We start from the raw sequence: 21,354 nt of genomic DNA, 5'->3' as shown, positions 1-21,354 counted from the left end.
TTACAGAAGGTTCCCAGCATTCTTAGGTTTCTCTGCTCTTGACTGCCCAGCCTCTCTGTCAATTAGTTACTATCTCAAGTTTCAACTCTCAACCAATGCTTTGCTACTCTGAAGCACTTTGAAAGAGGAAAAAAAAAAAAAAAAAATCTTTCATGTAAGCAGTCAGTCTTGCATCTAGGTATTTGATTTTCTTAAAGGGACATCTGAAGGTATGGTGTAAAGGATGGAGGCCCAACCCCTTAGAAATCAGGAGTCCACCCTGGAAAGAAGAAAGATGAGGCAGCTGGAGGGTCTCTGCTCAGAGGTAGGTTAAGGAGCCCCATGGAGGTTACCAGGAACTGACATGGCTCCAACTGAAATCATGAATTAGAATTAAGCTTTTAATAAAAATAACAGCAACTCATAGACACCCTTCTCTGCTCCAGGGAGCGCAGAGTGCCTTCGTGGATACAATCTCTTCATGCCCAGTGAGGCCACAGACAGGGAAATTGGGGATCATTCTTTCAGTTTGGATATAAAAAATAAGCGGGTGGGGCGGGAGGGTGGTGGTTTCAGGGGTCAACAGACAGCGCTGGGGTGGAGGCTGGGATGCAGAGGTCAGCAACCCCAAACTGAGGAGAACCAAGGCATTCTTGCCCTTAGGGGCTGCTTCCCCAGCTGCCCTGGTGGGGAAGGGTCGGGTCCTATTCTCTGACCTGCCTCTAAGGGACACTTGGCACACAGCCTTGAAAGCCTGCAGACCGCCCAACAGACCGAAAGCCATGGCTCTGCATGCCTTTTTCTAGCTGTCTCTGGGAGCTGCTGAAATGCCACCTGACAACAAATAACTGCCATCCAGGCCCTTAACAAATCTTCTGGGGAGTCAAAACCACCGGCGTTATTTTAAAGAGACGCAGTCAATATCAGGGACATACCAGCCATTGGGAGACAGCAGAGCCACGGTTTGAGAGTTCAGGCTCACTTAGGCTAAGTTGCCACTCATTAGCTGTGTGATCACAGACAAATCTCTGCACCTTTCTGAGCCCCTATTTCTTCATCCAGAGGATGGAGACAATAATACTGTCTACCTTGGGACTTCCCTGGTGTTGCAGCAGCTAAGACTCCACGTCCCCAATGCAGGGGGCCCAGGTTCCATTCCTGCTCAGAGAACTAACTCCCATACTCAGCAACTAAGAGTTTGAATGTCACAACTGAAGCTCCCACAACTAAGAGATTCCCCATGCAGCAATTAAGACTGAAGACCGTGTGTGCCACAGCTAAGACCCAGCACAGCCAAATAAAAACACATAAATAATTTAAAAGAAAAAAAACAATTTACCTTATTTTTTTAAGTGTCTACCTTAAAAAATGTGCATATGCTGCTAAGTATTCAGTAAATGTTGGCTACAGAACAAGATTACCAATGTAACATGTACTACTTTCATTAACTAAATCCCATCAACTGCCTGGCATTTAAAATTTTACACAGCATTTTCACACCCGTTATCCCTCTGACACTGGAGCAGCTTTTCATGGCTGAGGTGGTGGTGGCGGTGGTTATTCCCATATTACAAGTAAGCAGGGTGCCACAATCCCAGGTACCCCGGAGGGAACCCAGCTTCCCACCCAGCCTGTATCCCTCTTTCACAAAGTATCTGCGTTTACACTGTGAGTTGTGAGGTCAGCTCCAAGGATGAGAAAATAGAACAGAGAGGTTAGATCACTTCCCGATGTCACAGAGCAATGGCAAATGAAAAGGCTGGGACTGGACTCAGTCAGCTGGACTGAGAAGAATGATCACCTGAGCAGAGGGGCAGAGACCACCGTGGCTGTCCTCCTGCCAGACAGTCTGGGGACCACCTGGCCATCGGTTATTATGTAAAAATGCCAACAGTTAGAAATCAAGAACTTGAGTGTTTTAAATCACGTCCACGTTTTCTAAAAGGAGGGGCAAAGACCTGGAGGCACGGGACCTGCGTCTGGTGCCTCCATGATGGATCAGCAATGTGGCTCCCACTTAGAACCAGATGCGCTTCCTCTGTTGTCTGTCCAGACCCACAGGGCTCCCTTCCCCATCTCAAGGTGTCCTGGCCCTGAAGGCACCTGTGTTTGCTTGGTGGCTGAGTCCAGCAGCTGGACTTTAGAACCTCAGATTCCCAGCTCCATCAAGTTAATAAATCTCAGTTTCACAGAAGAAGAAACCAGCCTCAGTTTTCTCATCTGTAAAATGGGAATAATAACAGTCCCAATTATAGAATTACTATGCAGAGGAAATAAGTGAATATTTGTAACACATTATATAAAAGAAGGGCTTCCCAGGTGATGCTAGTGGTAAAGAACCTGTCTGCCAGTGCAGGAGATGTAAGAGATGGAGGTTCCATCCCTGGATCGGGAAGATCCCCTGGAGGAGGGCATGGCAATCCACTCCAGTATTCTTGCTTGGAGAATCCCATGGACAGAGAAGCCTGGCAGGCTACAGTCCATAAGGTCGCAAAGAGATGGACACGACTAAAGCGACTTAGCACGTACGCATGCCCCCATATATGAGAAATGTTCTATAAAATAAAAATAGTCACTGGCTATTGGCTCCCTCCCAGCTCAACATAAGGTCACAGAGCAGAGAAATGGAGAGAGAGGCGGGGAAGAGAGACAGTCAATAGCCATGAGGGTGTGGATAGCACAAGACAGTGAGCGGCCCCATTTTCCTGAGTTCTGCTTAACAACCAGGAAGGTCTAAGTTAAGGACCAGCAGTTACCACCTCAGAAGGTGGTTTTCAAAGCAAAAGACACCCAACCTGCATAGAGGCCCATTGGGTCCTTGCATTTACAATCCCAGGACATCAGAGAGCAGAGAAGCCTTCAAGAGCACCCAGCCAATCCTCTCGTCATATAAACACAGAAGCTCGGGCATCAGCAGCCTTGTTGGAACTTGGACCTGGGTCTCCAGGCACATGATGGAGGGGATGGGGAATGAGGTCTGACTCCCAGGACATCCCTGCCCCCTTCACCCACTAGGCCCACCATCCCCAAAGGACCGCTGGACATGCAGGGCAGAAAGGAGACATGCGCCTTTCCCCTTGAAGCCTCTGACCTCACAGAACACACAGCCTGCCTGGCTGCTCCATCCCTTAGATAAATTTACTTAGCACTGATATTGAAAATGCAATTGAGCTTGAGTTTTATTGCAGAAATTAAACAGACCAGGGGGGGGGAAAGCCAGAGCTCATCAACTCACCCGAGAGCTGGCGATGATCAAACTAGCTAATGTGGAGGAGTGTCACCATCAACTCCTGCCAGGAAAGGAGGGCCTGATATTCCCCCACCAGAGGCTCCCCAAAGATGGGGCACTTGCAGCTAGCAGAGGGGCTCTGGAGGGCTTTCCCATCAGCCCCCTGGCCAGGGCTCCCTGCACACCCCAACCTCAGCCCACCGGCTTCCCACGGTCACAGGCGCAGAGGCAGCACCTCTGAAGTCACCTCCATCAGGCTTTACAGAACAACAGTGCCAGGGGCCGGAGCGAAGGGCTCTCTGTTCAACTCAAGAGAAAGCGAAATGCTTTCAGGGTTGAATCACTGTTTTTCTTTACTCCCTTTGGAGATCGGCGGAGCCCACATTCGGCCGTGTTCGTGGACCTGGGACTGGAAACAGCTGCGCTCTAATTACATGTAAAGTGTACCAAAACATCCCTTTTATCACAGACTGGAAATCTGTTAGCATCTGTCTCTCCTTTGTTTCTTCCACAAGATACAAGCTTGTTTCTACATTTTTCTCACCTGTAGCGGTGATTAAAATTCATTATAAATGAAAGGAGTGAACAGAGAAACAAGTTCCTCTGTGTACCGTTCTAAACTCAAATTAGAAACAGCTGTTTGCTAATTCATGCAGCGATGTTTTGTCGTGCTCTGTGAATCAATAATAACTCACCCTATTGCTGCAGAAATTTTTGGATAATCCATACATTTAACTTAGCGTTGTGTTCTCCAGGCAGAAATGCAGAGGCAGAAACTCCCAGCTGCCTCTAAGCAGGCACAAGGGGACTCTGGTTTGCTCCCTGGAGATGTCCACACTGCCCCAGCAGACAGCCCCAAACTCGAGGGTCCCAGCAACTCTCCCCTAGACCGGGCCCTGGTAGGACCAGAAGGAAACCCCGAAACAGTCTTCTCATCTCCTCCCCTCTCCCAGAACCAGCAAAAAAAAAAAAAAAATCAACTCTGATTAAACGCAAACCACACACATCCTCCAGCCGCCGGAGGGAACAGCAAAATTAAAAGTCTAATTGGTACCCGGAACAATTTAAAACTATTAAGTATAGGTGAGGCTTTTCTGTAAGAAAATAATCCTTTGATTAGGATTAAGTTTATTTGGATAGCATTCTTCCCGTTCCTAAGTTTTAGCTGCAGATGTCGGAGCTATAGTCTGCAAGTCCTCGAAGCTCCTGAGAAGTATTTGGGCATCTCCTCTGCCAACTTCAGTGAAGAGAGCGTGTGGCATCTGGAGCGGAGGCTCTGAAAGGGGGAGGCTGTTCTTTCTGCATTGTGGGGAGGTAAGTGAGCAACACCTTCAGAAGCCCGTACTGCTACCAAGGCATGCCCAGCAGGTACTCCTCCAAGACACTGACTCCCGGAAGCCTTCCCTGACTCCCTCTGCCACCATCAGTGCCCCTCCCCAACCCTGGGGATACTTCCATGAGGCCACTTTTCACCCTGAATTGTGGATCTGACATCACTGGTATTTTGAGGTTTTGTGGAACCTGTGTCTCCTGTGTCCTTTCAGGTCTGAGGCACAGCCACACTGAGCCAGTTTTTGAACCTCAGGCTCGTATCACCTCCCACTCCCCATGGTCTAGTCCCACTCTGCAGCCACCAACCTCAGAGCCCTCCGTGAGTGCCAAGCACAGTGCCAAGCTCCTCATAAGCTTTATCTCCTTAAATGCCCACCTCCATCCTACATGGTGCCCACCATCATTTCCCCATTTTCCAGAGCAGACATCTGAGACTCAGAGAGGGGAAGGGCCCTGAGTTTCACAGCAGTTAGTGGGAGGAGCCTAGAATGACTCCCTATTTCTCCAGAAAGCCATCAAAACCACCTCCTGTCATCAGAGAGCAGGCCTCACCCAGCCCAGCCTCCAAGCCCTTGTTCAGGCCATGGTGCTCACCAAAGATGTCCCTCTATCAGCCACCTAAACCAACCTGTTACTCAGCACTCAGCTCCCTCACCTCCCAGCAAATCTCAGGGGGCGGGGGTAGTGGTCTCCCTCATGGGTATGGTCAGGCACACATTTTGAGGTTCATCTGGGCCTAAGGAGACAGTAGGTCGATGCGTCCAGGCGAGGGGGTGGGTATGTCTGCCTGGAGCAGCTCACGCTCATTTGTGGGGCTCTAGGGAGCTCTGCCCTGGGGGAAGCCAGTGGATGCCAGACAGCTCACTCCTGGGCAGAATCAGGGACGTATGAGCAGGAGGGGGTGCCATGCTGGGAGGTGTGCACATGTGTGTGTGTTCAGTCGTGTCTGTCTCTGCGACCCCAAGGACTGTAGCCCTCCAGGCTCCTCTGTCCATGGGATTATCCCGGCAAGAGTACTAGACGGGGGTGCCATTTCCTCATCTAGAGATGCTGGGAGGTGGGGGCACTCAAGCTGGGGGAGGAGGCCCTCCGCCGACCCGTGTTCCCTCAAACATGGGCTGTGCACCACGGTTAGAACCTATGATGATTTCAGGGGCAGCCTAACACTGATCCACAAAGTGAGAAAGTCCGTGCCCCTTCAATTCCTTTTCAACCATCAGGCCGAGGAGAAGGCCTCCAACTTGGTGCTGTGTCTTTAATTTCTCTCTAACGTTCCAACAAAGAAAGAACAGACCCCAAGGCTCAGGGTTTTCAGAATGCCACAACTTCTGGCAGGAATAACTTGAACGTAGGCTTTTCTTTGGGTCTGTTTTCAATTTACTTTTAAGGTTCCTGCCTACTTACAGCAAATGATACTGACTTTCCATTTGCAGAATTAAGTAAATGAATTAAAGTATGAAAAGAGGACTTAAAACTACTAGGTAAATCATAGCACCAGTGATACTCAAGTGTTGCAAAAGTCATGGCAGAGGGATTCAACAGAATAAAGCCTGGGACACCCAGTGTAGAAGTGAGCTTAAAGGGACTTCCCTGGTGGTCCAGTGGTTAAGACTTGACCTTCCAATGCAGGGGACGTGAGTTCGATCCCTGGTTGGGAAGCTAAGATTCCACATGGCTCGTGGCCAAAAACACAAAACATAAAACAGAAGCAGGAGTATAACAGATTCAACAGACTTTTAAAATGCTCCACATCAAAAAAAAAAAGAAGTGAGTGTGGACGCTGGGAAACTCAGAAACAGCAGGCTGAAGTCTGCATGGTCACTCCTGGGCTCTGCCCCCAAAATGATTTTGCAGCCCAGCTGTCCCAGGAAGTAGACACGAGAGACAGTGCCAGGTAGGGCCTGGGAGCCGAGGTTCGGAAACAGCAGTCCTAGGAGCCCGCTGCCACACCCAGCCCAGTCGGCAGCCCCCCACCTCAGGCATTGCCCCTAGTCCCCAGAGACAGGGCTCAGCTCTAGCTCACAGCACGCAGGGCAGGTGCTGGGGGAGGTCACGGGCAGGGCATCTGGGCGGGGCCTTAGCCAGGTTCAGCAGGTCTTGGGGCTCCCCAAGGGAGGCCCCCGGGGAGAATCAGAGCTCACCCACACAGGAGCCACCGCCTCCCCCCATGTCGGCCTGGGTCCAGGCAGAATGCAACTAAACCAGGCCTAGTCCTCTCCCGGGGCCTTGACCAGCACCTAGGTTCTGGGGCTGGTTGTAGCCCAAGCAGCTGGGTGACCTTGAGGCAAACTTTTGGCCCCCAGGCTCTCCCCACCTCAACTATAGAATGCAGCTTGTACCTTGACTTTCTCACTGGAGGTGTGGACAGAGGAAGTGCTCCATGAGGGTAAAGAATGTGAACAAAATGACCAGATTCATATTACAATTTTCACAAAACCCAGTATCAGAGAAAACCACATGGAGCCCCAACCTCAAACTTGAAGCCTCTAACCCAGAGTTTAGAGACACGGAGAAAAACGATTAACAAGTATATTTCATATTATATATACATTTTATATGTGCCTCCAACACATGGATATTAAATGACATTTATTGTGCACTAGACATTTCCTGTTTGCTCAATTGCCACATGTTGTCCCATTTAATATTCACAACCGTCTGACCAGTTAGCGCCAGTCCCCATTCTGTAGATGAGAAAACTGAGGCTTACAGAGGTTAATTAGCACGTCCAGATCTTATGGGTTAGAAATGGCCAAGCTGGGCTTTGAATGTGGATTACCTGACCTCAAAGTCTGAGCTGTTCATCACCCTGAGATGCTGTGTGTGTGAATCACCAGATGCCAGGGAAGGAAACTGAGTGGGCAACCCCACCCCCTACCATGGAGGCAGCATCACGTAGAGCCCAGGCTAGATGCCCACCCAAGAACCCTGGGAGGATGTCAAGGTCATGTCCTCATTTTCAGCTCAGACACCTCTTGGCAAGGGATGCGTTCCTCTGGCTCAGGGGATCAGATCTCCACGGACAAGGCAGGAACGCTGTCTGACCTTGAAGCCCGCATCTGCTGCTTTTCAGCTCAGTCAAGTCCCTCCAAGGCCCAACTTGATGGTGCCCCCAGCACCTGGAGAACTGAGGAGCCTCCCACTGCTGGGGGGACAGCGGTTCCCCCAAAACACTCACTCTCTCTGCCCCATAATGTGCCCCGCAGCAATTCTGCCAGACAGTCACAGCATGGTCCCACCTTACAGAAGAGGACCCTGGGGATGGGGAGCCAAAGGGGCCTCCATGGCAGGCACTCCAGGTGAGGACATCACAGCCCGTAACTCGGTTTAGCCACAGCTGCGGTGGATGTGCTGAGCCCCAGGGCCTGAGGCCTCACCTCCATCATCATGGGTATAATGTTTTGTAAAGTCCATTAAAAGACATACATAATTACCTTTATCAAAATTGCATGAACTGGGACTTCCCTGGTGGACCAGTGGTTGAGAATCTGTCTTGCAATGCAGGAGACATGGGTTTGATCCCCAGTCGGGCCACTAAGATACCACACACCACAGAGCAACAAAGCCTGTGCACTGCGACTACTGAGCCCATGCACCGCGCCACAGAAAAGATCTCACATGTTGCAACAAAGATCCCACATACCTTGGCTAAGACCCAACACAGTCTAAATCAATAAATTTGTTTTTAAATTACACAAACCATGGGACTTCCCTGATGGCCCAGTGGTTAAGACACCAAACTTTCGATGCAGGGGTTGCAGGTTTGACCCCTGGTCAGGGAACTAAGATCCCGCATGCTGCATGGCATGGCCAAAAAAAAATTTTTAGTAAAGGAGAAATTGCTTGAACCGTCTAGAATTGGGCTACTAATCCCTCAAAGTATCTCAGGCATCCGTTGTGAGCCCCTGCTCTGGCCTACACTTTGGGCAGGGCTTGCAGGGCTTGGTGTGTCCCTTCCTCCTCTCCAGGCTCTGAGCTTGTTGGGAACACTGGAGCTATGTGCCCAGCACAGTGCCTGGCCAAACGTGGGCAGGGGAGAAGAGGTGGGCTGGCCCGGCAGGGGAAGAACCTGAGGATCCCCCCACGATGTGCCAGGGCCAGCAACACAGCCACTCTGCGGGCCCTACTCACCCTTTATACTCATCCAAAGCTACGACTCAGCAGAGAAAATTTCAATTTTCCCTGCATTTTCATGTTCCAGCCTCCAGAAAAATTGCCACTATGGGCTTTGTTGCCTAGCTGTCAGCCCTAGATACTGAGGCCGCCCCAGCCCCGCCTAGAGAGGGAGGAGATTAGAGCAGCTTAGCAGGCCTGGGGAAGGGGAAGGGGAAGTCGCAGAAGCAGAGGCAGCAGCAAGGGAGGCAGTCACCTGGCCCAGACCACAGTGACATGGAGGAGCCCTACGTGGCTGAGCTGGCATGACGGGATCCCCCCTGGAGCAGCTGTGGCCAGGGGCAGTCCCCTGATTTGACTTCCAAGTGACAACAAGGCAACTGATGTCCCAGGCACTGGGGCATGTCATCCCCTGGTGTCTCCTCGGCATCACTGACCCTTCCCTGGGCACCCTACCCCCAGCCCCCACCTTTGCTGTCTCAGCCTGAATGGCCTCCACCTCCTTACGCTGTAACCAGGTCCTCATCTTACCCTGCATTGTGACTGCTGTCCTAAAAAGACTTGAAAAATCATCATTAACTGTATTTACTGAGCACTTACTATATGCTAGGCTCTTTTTTATTTAATTATATTATTAGGCATAAATGTTTTGCATGTCTTAATCCTTTTAAGCCACATGTAAACTGGCGACCCACTCCAGTACTCTTGCCTGGAAAATCCCATGGACGGAGGAGCCTGGTGGGCTGCAGTCCAGGGGGTCGCTAAGAGTCAGACACGACTGAGCGACTTCACTTTCACTTTTCACTTTCATGCATTGGAGAAGGAAATGGCAACCCACTCCAGTGTTCTTGCCTGGAGAATCCCAGGAACGGGGGAGCCTGGCGAGCTGCCATCTATGGGGTCGCACAGAGTCGGACACGACTGAAGCAACTTAGCAGCAGCAGCAGCAACACTGTTACCAAAAACACATTTGACAGATAAGAAACCTGAGATCCACAGGCTGAAATAGACCTTTGGGGGCACCCAGCCACCACCCATTGTGCACACAGGGACACTGAGAACCCTGAGGTCTGAAGGAGGGACTTGCCCCAAGAATGAATCCAGCAGAGCCTGGAGGATGTGGCTGCCTGACCCACCGGAAACCCTGCACGCCAACACGCACACCTTAGAGGAGACTAAGAAAGCCAATGTAATGTAAAAGGGTAAGCCGAGAAAGTCCACCCACTGAAAATGATGGATCATCCAGGAGCCTTGGCGCAATGTGCCACCCATGACATCTGCCCACAGGGTGTCTAGGAAGAGGAGACACTGCCCCCAGCTCAGCATACCTGAGGGTGAGGGTGCTATGCTCATGGCCGGCTGGGGGCCACTGTCCCCAGCAGGGGTGGCTACCATCTCATCTCAGTGCCGGGCACAAAGTAGGTCCTTGACATTTGCTGAATCTTCCCTGAGTGAACGAGGGACAAATGAATGTTTCAGCCAGGTCATTCGTCAGTGCTGGGTGCAGGGCTGTGAACAAGCTGTGTATTCCTTACGCCTCCATTCACATTCCATCTAAACAGCACTTCAGCTGTCCTTGTTCACCGTCTTCCAAGAATGTTATTCTTGGGTTATTCTGTAAGGGTCTCCCCACAGGTGCTCTTGCCTTAGAACTGCCTAGAGACAACTCTGAGAAGCCCCAAATTTGTGGATCCCTGGGAGTCCCCACAAGATACCTGCCAATACCTATATGCTGGATGATTGAATAAATGAGTGAATGAATGAAAGGGTACATTTCAGGTCTTGTCCTAGAGGAAGCAGTTGGTAACTGGCATGAATGACTGGGTGGATGGAAAGATGCATGAAGGGATGGAAGGATGGAGGGATGGAATACTGAAGCCCCGGGGCTTGGTCTAAAGAATGCCTTCCTATCCATGGCATAAATGAGAGAATGAATGGATGGATGGATGGATGACAAAGCGAATCACAAAGATGGTGCCAGGAGCCACTCGAGGAAGCCCCCATCTGATGGAGGCCCAGGGGTTGGTGGGTAGAGGCTGCCGCTGGCAGCTGAGGGGTTAATGAGCTTGACCACTTGCTTGGCCACCTGAGCCCAGAGGGTCACCCTGCAGAGCCTGTCCCGTGTCACCAGGTCCCGGGGGTGTTCACATATTGTGGCAGAATGCAACTAGTTCAGTCTTCAGTGCAGCCTTCATTTGTCAGAGAGGAAGAAAGGACATGTAGGGTGGAAAGAGGGTGGCAGGGACAGAGGCAGAGCTCAGTGACCCAGCCTCAGCCCGAGCCCCTGAAAAAGCCACATTCAAACCAAGGAGACACTGGGAATGGACAGGAGGGAAGAGTCAGAGGTGGGTGGGTACGGGCCTTCTATTTATTCAGACTAAGCAGAACAAATGAATAGATTTAATAAAATAATGAGCAAAGAGTCCAAGCTCTTAAAGGTACAGCCTCAGCAGTGTGATCTGGGGTGGGCTGAAAGGTTTGCATTTTTGTCTGGTAAAACTAGGGAAATGAGTATCTTTGCACACAGCACACCGGGGCTGAGAGAGACACACAGAGAGAGAGTGTGTGTGTGTGTGTGTGTGTCTCCAAAACTCACCTCAAATCTCCCTACTAACCACCCACAAATGAGCGTGCCCTCCCACGAGGTACACACAGCCAAGTGGCCCCCTTGTAAGTTTTTCTGGGAGGAAGTCAGGCCAGCCAAGCACACGCGGCTATCACACCTTCTTGGCCACCGCTGCCCTGCATTTCTCCTTCCCCTGCCCAAACAGGAATTGATCACTTCCTGTTCATCTTAGGACACTCCTTGCATTCATTCATTCCTTCTCCGGATACTTACTGACATCTACTCCATCCGTGCCAGGCTGTCTCCAGGTGCTGGGGCAGCAAACACACTGGCCAAGGGAGCCTGGTTCCAGGGGCCTCAGGAGCTTGTCCAGGACGGCTCTTGAGCCAGAGAGCTAGGTTCCCAGCCCGGCTCCACCCCTGACCAGCTGTGGTGACCTAGGATCTGTTACTGAACCTCTCTAAGCCCCACCAAGGGGGAAAGTAGACACAGAAAACCTTCTGCCTCCTCTGGCTGTGGTGAGGATTAAATCGGATAATCCAGGTTAAGCAACTCTGGCCCAGCGCCGGGCACACGGGAAATAATGCTCAGTGAATGTATCACTGTGTCGTTTCCAGATCGGAGGCAGCAAGAGCGGAGGCTGCTGGGCAGACCCCTGGTTAACCGCAGGGCTCCCCACCCACGGTGGGCCATACCGCCCACTCTTAGTTTACCCTTCCCATGAGCATTTTTTACAATTTTCCAAATCCTCACACGCCACCCCAGGGTAGGAGCCGCTAACTGCGTGTGATAGAGACAGCGGACCCTGCTGTCCTACCCCTGAGCCCATCACAGAACCCGAACACAGAAGGGCCCTCAGGGGGATGCAATTCACTCCCCACCGGCACTTCCATGCCCTCTGCCAGGTTTGGTTCCTTCCAGTGATGGGGAACTCATTCCCTTCTGAGCTTCCTTAGCAAAAAGAAATGATGTCACCACGAGCCCATAGAGAGGGCTTGCTGACCACCTCTTGGGGGACAGGAACAACAGGATCCCCGACTCCCACCATCCTCTGAGAGGAGACGGAATCGGTCCCCTGTCACGTGGCAGGCATTTTTAAAACAACATTGTAATTTACATGCATCTATTCCCTCAACAAATGTCACCAAGTGTCTACTCTGCAGCCCTGTTCCAGGCTCCGGGGACAGGGTAGCGAGCACAACAGTCCTCGCCTACAGTGGAATGAGAGGAGGCTGACGATACAGCAGTAAATCCAACTGTAGTAAGTCAGGCGGCACAACAAAGAAAATACGGAGCAGCGTAAGGACAGAGAATGAGGGAATGGGTGGGGTGCTGCTCCAGACAGGCGACGACACGGTGACACTTGAGCACAGACCTGGAGCAAGCAAGCAAGCAAGCCAGGGGACGTGGAGGAAGCGCATTCCGGGAGCGGGCATTAGCACGTGCGACAGCCCTGAATCCTGACCGAGCTGCCTTGGGCATGTTCCAAACCTCCATCTTCCTGGATGCTAACACGAGGCTCAGAGCGAAGGCACTTCTCTGCCTTCAGAGATCGCAGACCAAGCTATCCTTCCCACAGAGACCCACAGTCCAACTCGAGCACCGACTCACTGTGGGACCCGACGCTGGTCTCTCAACCTCTCTGGTTTTGGCGGTGGCAACAGCTAATCAGGGCTGAGCATCCACCCCTGAGGTCCTCCCCGGCCTGCCACTCGGTGCCACGCACACCCACCATTCCCCTCTACCCACCATGCCATCCTTACGCCCGCGCCAGCAAAGCCACACAGGATTGGCACGCCTGCCAAAACGGCTATTAACCCAGTAGCCAATAATAACACATTACCCTATCAATTTGCTTCCAAAACGCTGTGTAACTGCAGAACCCAAGTTTGCCATTTCGGTAGCTTGGTTACGACACAGAGAGAAATGCGCTGGTTCCTTCCCACGGAGAACAAGTGGCTGGCCACAAGAAACAGCCGCTTCGCTTACCACCGAGGCCCCCTCCCACCCTGCCCCACCGGCAGGCCCCACGCCAATCCATCGGGAATCACGGTCCGGTGATCCATAGTCAGAGGCTTGTCTCGGTGTCCTCTTGGCAAGTCTCCCAATGACGGAAGAGGAGACCGATGCCTGGGAGGTGACAGCTCAAGGCCACGCTGGCCTCGTGGGTGGCAAGGTCAGGCCCAGAAGGCGGCATGCGGCCACCTCCCAGCCGACAGCCAGGAACCAGGGCAGGAAGTGGGGCAGAGGTGAGGCCCTGGGACGGGACGGGAGCCAAGGTGCCTAGTGGCCCACAAGCACTCCGGCCCAAAGGGCACGCAGACCAGCGGGGATGCCGGCCAGCCTCCTCAGCAGAGACGGGGAGCCCGGAGGCCACCGGACAGACACAGAGAAGGGCAGGGGGGAAGTGAGAGCGGTGCCAGACCCAGAAAGCAGGGTGCTCCCAAGAGGGCCACCCTCCACCCCCACACTGCAGGACCCGACACAGATCTGACACCCCAGCCACCAGTGCCTCTGAGGCCCTCACTTTTCTCCCCCAGTCCAGGAAAAACAGCTCCCTTCTTTCTGGGTTAGATTCTACTCTGAGCGAATGTTCAGACATTCAACTTCCCAGGGAGCCAGGAGCCTCTAAGGGGACTCTTGGCGTTCCAGTGCAGACACCAGCCTGTTTTATCCATTCTCCCCCTCCAGCCCCGCCCCTCCACTTACCTCTCCCCCCTGCTCACCGGGACATCCCAGGATAAATTGTTTGATGCCCCCGCTCTGGGCACCCAGCGGCCGGGCAGGCGAGGGCTGGAAAAGCGCTTCCCACTGCCCCGCTGGTGACCTCAGCCCCAGGACTCATCCCCACCCTCAGCCTCAGCCGGGGAAAGGATGGGCCCAGCGTGGCTGCTCCCGCCGCCTTGGCGGGGAATCCAGCTAGTGGGGAGAGGAAGGGCCTGGGGGAGGGAGTGGGGGAGGAGACAGAGCAGGCCAAAGGCTGGGCCACTCGGCCAGATGCTGACCCAGTTGAGGGCCCCAGACCCCAGGGGCACCCGGGGAAGCTCTGACTCTCCCGCCAGCCCTGGGATTCCTCTAGAGATGAGGGGCCGGGACAGTCCTGCTCAAGCGCTTGTCCCTGAGGCTGGGGTTAAAGGAGGAGCGCAGGGCTGCCAGGACAGGGTGGGGGACAGCCCCTCAGAGGCCCTGGGTGGGGTGGGTGGGGTGCCGTCTGCGGAAAGGAGTGCTCAGCAAATGGAAACCAGGCCCCAGAAACTGGCCCAGCCACAGCGGCTGCAAGCTCCAGGGAAAACCCCGCCGCTCAGAAAGGTGCCCCAACCCCAGAGAAAGACGTGTTAAAAAATGAAGAAGCAGGGAGGGGGCAAGGAGTTGAGGCAAGAGTGGGGGTGGCCGTCAGCTGAGTCCACACAAGCCCCCCTTTTCTATGCTCCGAGCACCTCCAGGGCCGGCCCATTATCCTCCAAGGCCGGCTGGCCCGCAAGTGCTGTAAAAAGCCAGGTCACGGAGCAATTTTCCTCCCTTCGCCTCCCTCTGCGGCCTTTGGTCAGGTTTCCAGCAGAGCTGGGCCAGAGCTTCATCCTGGCCCTGGAAATCAGCATCATGCTGGGACGGGTGAGCGTGGATTCCCACCACGCTCATTTTTCAAGATTCGGCCCTCAACACTGACTCCTCAGCCCTCATCAGTGAGAAAAGAGGTCACCGGAAGGGGGAGGGCCAGGGACACGCAGCTCCGGATGACAATTTGAAATTGGTCGGACCCCAGGGTCCTGACATCAAGAGCCTGGTGTGCAGTGAGATGCTAGAGAGGGTGTGGAGAAAAGGGAACCCTCCTACACTGTTGGTTGGAATGTAAACGGGTACAGATATGATACAAAACAGCATGGACATTCCTCAAAAAACTAAGAATACAGTTACCATATGATCCAGCAATCTTGCTCCTGGGCATATATCCAGAAAACAGCTCTGATTCAAGATGCGTGCACCCCAATGTCCACAGCAGCGCTGCTCACGACAGCCAAGACACAGAAACAGCCTGAATGTCCATCAACAGAGTGGATGAAGACGACGCGGCCCACGTATATGGTGGAGTATCACTCAGCCATACAAAAGAATGAAGTAATGACATTTGCCACAATATAGATGGACTTGGAGATTATCACACTAAGTGAAGCAAGTCAGAAAGAGTAAGACACATATCACTTATATGCAGAGTCTAAAACAAGCAATGAATGAACTTATTTACAAAACACAGAAACAGACTCACAGACATAAAGAACAGATTTGTGGTGGCCGAGGGGTCGGAGGGATGGATTGAGAGTTTGGGATTACCAGATGCACACTACTACAGAGAGAATGGATAAGCGACAAGGTCCTGCTGCATAGCACAGGGAACTATATTCCATATCTTGTGATAAACCATAATGGGAAAGAATACGAAAAAGAACATATATATACAACCAAATCACTTTTCTGTATACCAGAAACTAGTACAACACGGTAAGTCAACTACATTTCAATAAAAAATAAATTAAAAAAAAGAGCTTGGTGTGTAGTGGCATTCAGTTAGTGCAGATCTCATCTACCCATTCATCCATTCATCTCTTCAACAGATGTTGAGGATGTGTTTAGAACACTTTGGTGCTGGAGGTGTGAGGGGAGACGACGCAGGCATAGTTCCTGCCCTACGGAGTTCACAGCCTCCTGAAAGAGACAGACGTTCTCCACGGGCTGACATCTGCTACGACTGGAGAAGTCCCCGGGGGCGGTGGGAGAATGGGGACTGGGGTGCAACGAGCTTCCTAGAAAAAGCAACCTGTGCGTTGAGACCAGCAGGATGAGTAAGAATCAGCCAAGGAAAGGACGCAGGGATGAGGACAGAGGTCCAGGCAGCAGCGCCAGCACGCGCGAAGGCCTAGCGGTGAGACTCAAGTCTTGGATCACTTCTACTAAACCTCAAGTTCCTCTCTCCCAGCCCTGGTGGGTGGCCCATCCCAGCAGCTCTGAACCCCCTCCCCACTTCCAGACCGGGGAGACCCCCACTGGCACCTCTGGCGGCTAAGCCCATATTCAAGGCCTTCTCTCCCAGCTGAAGTTCCTATTTGAAATGTTTTCACATGTTTATTTTTGAAGGGGGATGGGAAGAGAAAAGGGAGTCCTGAAGGTCTTTTACTTTTCAGAAAAAAAATTAATAAATAAATAGAGCCTCAAGAAAAGGGCATGGAAAGGTCTCTGCATCTGTAACCACTGAACAAATTAAAATTAGCTCATTTAATCAGCTCCTAATGGCCTGGCTGTCCCGAGTGGGCCCTGGAACACAGCAAACTTCACAGCAGAAATGCACGGGCCAATGTCAGTTTATCCTACAACAAAGGGATTTTCTAAATAGCGCGATCAAAATGCAGCGAAGGCGGGGGAGAGCTGGGGAGACAGAACTCGGCCCCCCAGATCTTGGTGGGCCCCACCTCCCCACTTTGTCCCTTTGAATGGAATTGTTCTCTCGGCTTTTGTTCTAATTATCCAAACATATGTGTAACTATTCTACAAAGTGTGTTTTAGCCAGCAAAGGAGGTTAACACTTGCCCCCACCATACGTTCCTGGGGCCCCCCGCAACATCTTCCTCTCCCCCATTACCTCCAGCCTCCCAGGTAGGCACAAATGCACATACAGACACACACACCTACACACACGGCAGTCACATACCCACACGGTTCTGCAAAAAGTCACACGTCACGTACAGTTCCATATACATAGTTCTATGTGTGCAGTTCTATGCATGCACAATTACATGCACACAGCTACTCGACCACACACACAGCCACAGTGCTCTCAGGTTCCTAACAGCTGGAGGTGGGAGGCGCAGCTCACCGGACCCCCAGGGAGGGCCGCTGTGCACGCACCTGAGGCCCAGGCTGGTAGCAAGGACTCTTATTTCCCTGGAGTGGTTTCTCCACGTAACCTGCCACCTGGGCTAAGTCATTAGGGCAACTGAGGAAGGGGAGCAAAAGGCCAGGGAAGAGGGGCCGGTGCCAAGGGGAAAAAGGGGGTGTGTGATGCCAGGGCAAGCCTGGGCCAGCGGCCACTCCCAGACCTGGTGGGGAGGCTGGAACAAGGCTCCTCTGCCAATGCCAAGCTTATCTCCTAGCCGGCCGACATGCAGCCCTAGAGCCCTGGTGCTCAGCCCCGTGGGTCATCAGTTAGTCTGGATTCAGCCCTGGCTCCACCATTCACTAGCTCTGAGCCTTCACTTCCTCCTCCATAAAATGGGAAGAAGCTCCGGCCCCAGGGAAACGCCATGCTGACTAAATTGGAGAGTGCAGCACACTGCCCAGCACAGAACAAGCTGCATCAGCCTTTGGCACCGCTTCCTTTATATCCAAGAGCCTGGTGACCCAGGAGGGGGTCGGACGGTGGGTTAGTGATGCAACCAGAAGACAGCTAGTTGTCTCGTAGTTTTCACTGTCTTACCCAACCCCAATCCCTCAAGTGAAGGAGGGAGAACTTAAAAAGTAAATCAAAGACATTAAACAGGGTGTAGTGAGGAGGACACGGCAGCCCACTCCAGTGTTCTTGCCTGGAGAACCCCATGGACAGAGAAGCCTGATGGGCTACAGCCCATGGGGTCACAAAGAGTTGGATCCGACTGAAGGGACTTAGCACGCATGCAAGGAGTAAATGACCAGGACGATGGGAGTCTGGGAAGGTTCTGACGTGAACAGCAGCAACCTGGGTCTGTGCCAATGTTATCCTCAAGTCACAGAAATGGAAACTGGGCTCTCTGTGGCAAGCGGCTTGCAAACAAGTCTGCCTGGATCAAGGCCGCTTCCCTGCCCCTTCCCGTGGCAACAGTTTCTGCAGAGCCTGCTCTCCAAACCGCAAAGTCCACCCAGAAGACCCATGGAGGAAACCGACACCTGAGGACCATCTCCAGAGAGCAGCTCTTGGGACAGGAGGATCAGGCCACTCAATCCACCCCAGACCCAGGAGGGCAGCCCTTCCCCACAGTGGCTCATGAAGGCCTCAATACCCCCGGACGTCCCGTGTCAAGGAAAGATCAGGAACCGCCCTTGCCTATGTCACAGACTTGGAAACTGAGCCCCAGAAATGGTGCAGGTGGGAGACCCAAGCTGCCACAGCTCCCAGGTGACTCCCAATGGGAGCTGAGTCTGCAAGGCTGGAGTCATCCTAGGCTGGGACTCCTACCCTCCTTCCTGGCCCAGCCCTCATCCAGGCAGCTCCTGAGACCTATTCTATAGGACCCCCAAGGAGTGTTCAGAAAACGGACCTTGACATGGGTCCAGCCAGCAGGTTCCACTGCGTTGGTAGTGGCTGTGACCAGTCCTATAGAAATCCCCACCTCCATCTGACTGGCAGGGTCCAGGCCCAGGAGACTCAGAACCACCTGAGGCAGCCTCAGCATGGGCAGCGAAACCTGGGAAACAAGGTCCGGTGTCACCAAGCCTACAGATCCCACATCCTGCAGGCTCCCCCAGCCCTGGCCCCCTCAAGCCCCAGGCCACCCAGGAGACAAGAAGCATGGGCAGTGGAGGTCAAATGCATGGGCTTGGGTTGAAGCTTGGCCCTGTCACATGCATGCTGTGTGACCTGGGGAAAGTGATCTCCCCTCTCTGAGCCACAAACCTCAACTGTAAAATGAAGACAGTGAAAAGGGATGCCTCCCTCCCAGACTTGATGATGGAAGGGGATGCTGTCTGGAAAGTATCTAGCTCAGCGTCTGCCCCCGGGCCCAGTTGGTAACCCTTAGTAAGCTCAGGGAGTGTGGTAGGGGGGGAAAAAGGAGAGCCTCAAATCTGACTCATCTCCTCCACGGGCGTCCACAGAGCCCTAGGCCATCACACACAATGGGCAGGATAAGGGGCACCCTTCCTCTTTCAGATTCAGCAGGACAGGTGTCCCCAAAGACTCAGGCTCACACTCCCCTCCAGGGTCCCTGAACCAAGCCCAGCAGGCAGCTAATGAGGCGGCCCAGAGTGTGCAGCCCAGCCAGGCTGACGCAGGAGGGTGGACCCCGAGGCCCCTCAGAGAGCCCCGGGTTTCACTCTCTTACGATAAGGACTCAGAAGAAAACCACAAGGGAAAAAAAAAGAGTTGGCAGTCTTGCCCCCACCTGCCGCCGTGTCCCACCACACGCAGCGGCCCGGCTGGTCTTGCCTCCTGCTTCTGGGCCATGTGGCCCTACACTCCCCACCCTGAGCCCCTGTTTCCACTCTCTGGGGCTCTGGTCACTCGCAGGGCTGCAGTGAGGGTCAGAGGAGAACAGAGTCTGTGTGCTGCTACTGCTGCTGCTAAGTCGTTTCAGTCGTGTCTGACTCTGTGCGACCCCATAGCCGGCAGCCCACCAGGCTCCTCTGTCCACAGGATTCTCTAGGCAAGAACACTGGAGTGGGTTGCCAGTTCTTTCTCCAGAGCCCTGTGTGGATGCCCTGTAAACTGCTACCAGCGGGCCCACAGGTGGGATCACCGGCGAGGACTGCGTGAGAGGCCAAGGGCAGGCACGACCTTCCCACCCCTCCTACACCTGGGCTGTGGCCACAGGAGAAGCGCTAGGACAGGGCGCTCCCTCCAGGGCCCCAAATGCAGGCAGCATGCAGTCAGTGGCTGCTCAGCTGTCTGCCTCCATCCTGGCCAGCGCAGAGAGAAGCAGCCACCCAACACAGCACACAGTAGGCAACTGGTCAGGGTTTTCCTAACCTCTAGCCCTCGGACAACCTGCTTCTGCAAAAGAGACCAGTGCAAATGCCCACAAGGGCTCCCCGCAAAGACAGAACACAGAATCTGTGCTCATCCACACTCAGACATCAGACCCCACGGGCCATGCGGCCTAGGAAGGATGGGGTGGGGGTGTCTGCCCACTCACAGGCCGCCAGGGATGCTCCTCTCTGCCCAGCTCCCTCTCTGCCCAGCAGAGAGGCTCAGATGAAAGAAACCATCTAGCTAGGGGGACGAGACTCTGGGCCCTGAATTCCAGGCCTGTCTCACTCTGCCCCATGAGCCGGCTGTAGGCGACCACGGCCCTCCTTTCTCTGAGACTCGGTTTCCCTGAGCGCTCCAGCTCCCCCTGCCTCAAAAGCCGTGAAACTCCGGTGACACAGCACACTGCCTCGCTCCCAGCCAAGTAGGCTACAATTAATCTGAAGCAGGAATTTTCTTAATTGCTGGGTTTTACAACCCAAACAGAAGAGATAAAGTACAGCTAGTTGACAACACTGGCTTGAGGCAAGACAGTTAAAGCATCTTTTGTGTTTGGGAGGAGGGGGAGCTCTTTGAAAAGCTGGTGTGGTGTGAATGGATTGCACCTGGAGGACCAAGCTGAGGCACTGCCCCATGAGAAAAATGTTCAATTCCCTTAGGGAGTCAGGCCAGAAACACTGGAGGGGGGAAGGCAGGGGCGAGCATCTCAAAGGACCGCGTCTTATCAGGGAGTAAAAGAGAAATGTGTAAATAAAGGGAGGTTCACCTCCAATTTTCCTAATTGCCTTCCTTCACAGGCACATGCTGTTCCACACCCCGCAGCCCCTTCGGAAGGTGGTGTCAGAGCCAATAGGATTCCCACGACTAGGAAGGCCGAGCATCCTCATTAGCCACACAGGGCCGCTTGGGGGGCACCAGAGAAATGGTGTCAGCGGGCACCAGGCAATGCCCCTCCAACAGGAGGACGGCTGCCCCCCAGGGGAGGTGGAGGAAGATGTGTGAAGGGGTTCCTTCAGGCCCAGGATCTTTCAGGGAGCTACAGAACTGGCAGCAGCCACCTCCGAAACAGACACAAACCACGAGCAGGGAATCCAGCGGCCAGCACCTGGAGCCGGCAAGAGTCAGCCCTTCCTGTGTGTCCCAAACACAAATCAACCTGCCACGGGGTATCCCACCTCCTACCCAAGTGCACCAGTCGTGCTGTGAGGGACAGAGGTCGAGCAGCGCTGTTTTGTTGATGAGGTCGAAGGACAGCTCTGCCCAGTGCTGACTGAGCAGGATTCTGTGTGTGAAGCCTTGTATATCTTGCACATGCTGGTCCACAATCCCCTACCCGAAACCCTCGAAGCCAGATGTGTTCCAGAATCCAGACCTCTTCAGGTTCTAGAAAAGTAACAAACTGCCTTTCCTTGGTATCTGGGAACA

At 53.3% G+C, this 21,354-nt stretch overlaps 1 protein-coding gene across 2 annotated transcripts in view; it reads right to left on the bottom strand.

Moving 5' to 3' along the window:
- Positions 1-21,354, bottom strand: part of ZNF423 (zinc finger protein 423) — a 288,075-nt gene that overhangs the window by 157,780 nt on the left and 108,941 nt on the right. Inside the window, exon 1 of one of the 2 annotated variants that reach the window (XM_027513677.1) lies at positions 13,929-14,090. The exons of the other annotated variant lie outside the window; for it this stretch is intronic. The gene's annotated coding sequence lies outside the window, so the exon portion shown is untranslated. Of the gene's footprint in view, positions 1-13,928; positions 14,091-21,354 lie in introns of those variants that run through there. 2 annotated transcript variants of the gene reach the window in all.

This window comes from Bos indicus x Bos taurus, chromosome 18, assembly GCF_003369695.1.
Source record: "Bos indicus x Bos taurus breed Angus x Brahman F1 hybrid chromosome 18, Bos_hybrid_MaternalHap_v2.0, whole genome shotgun sequence".
Lineage (NCBI taxonomy): Eukaryota > Metazoa > Chordata > Mammalia > Artiodactyla > Bovidae > Bos > Bos indicus x Bos taurus.
The sequence above is the reverse complement of the archived record's forward strand: the minus strand, read 5'-3'. Positions and strand labels throughout refer to the sequence as shown.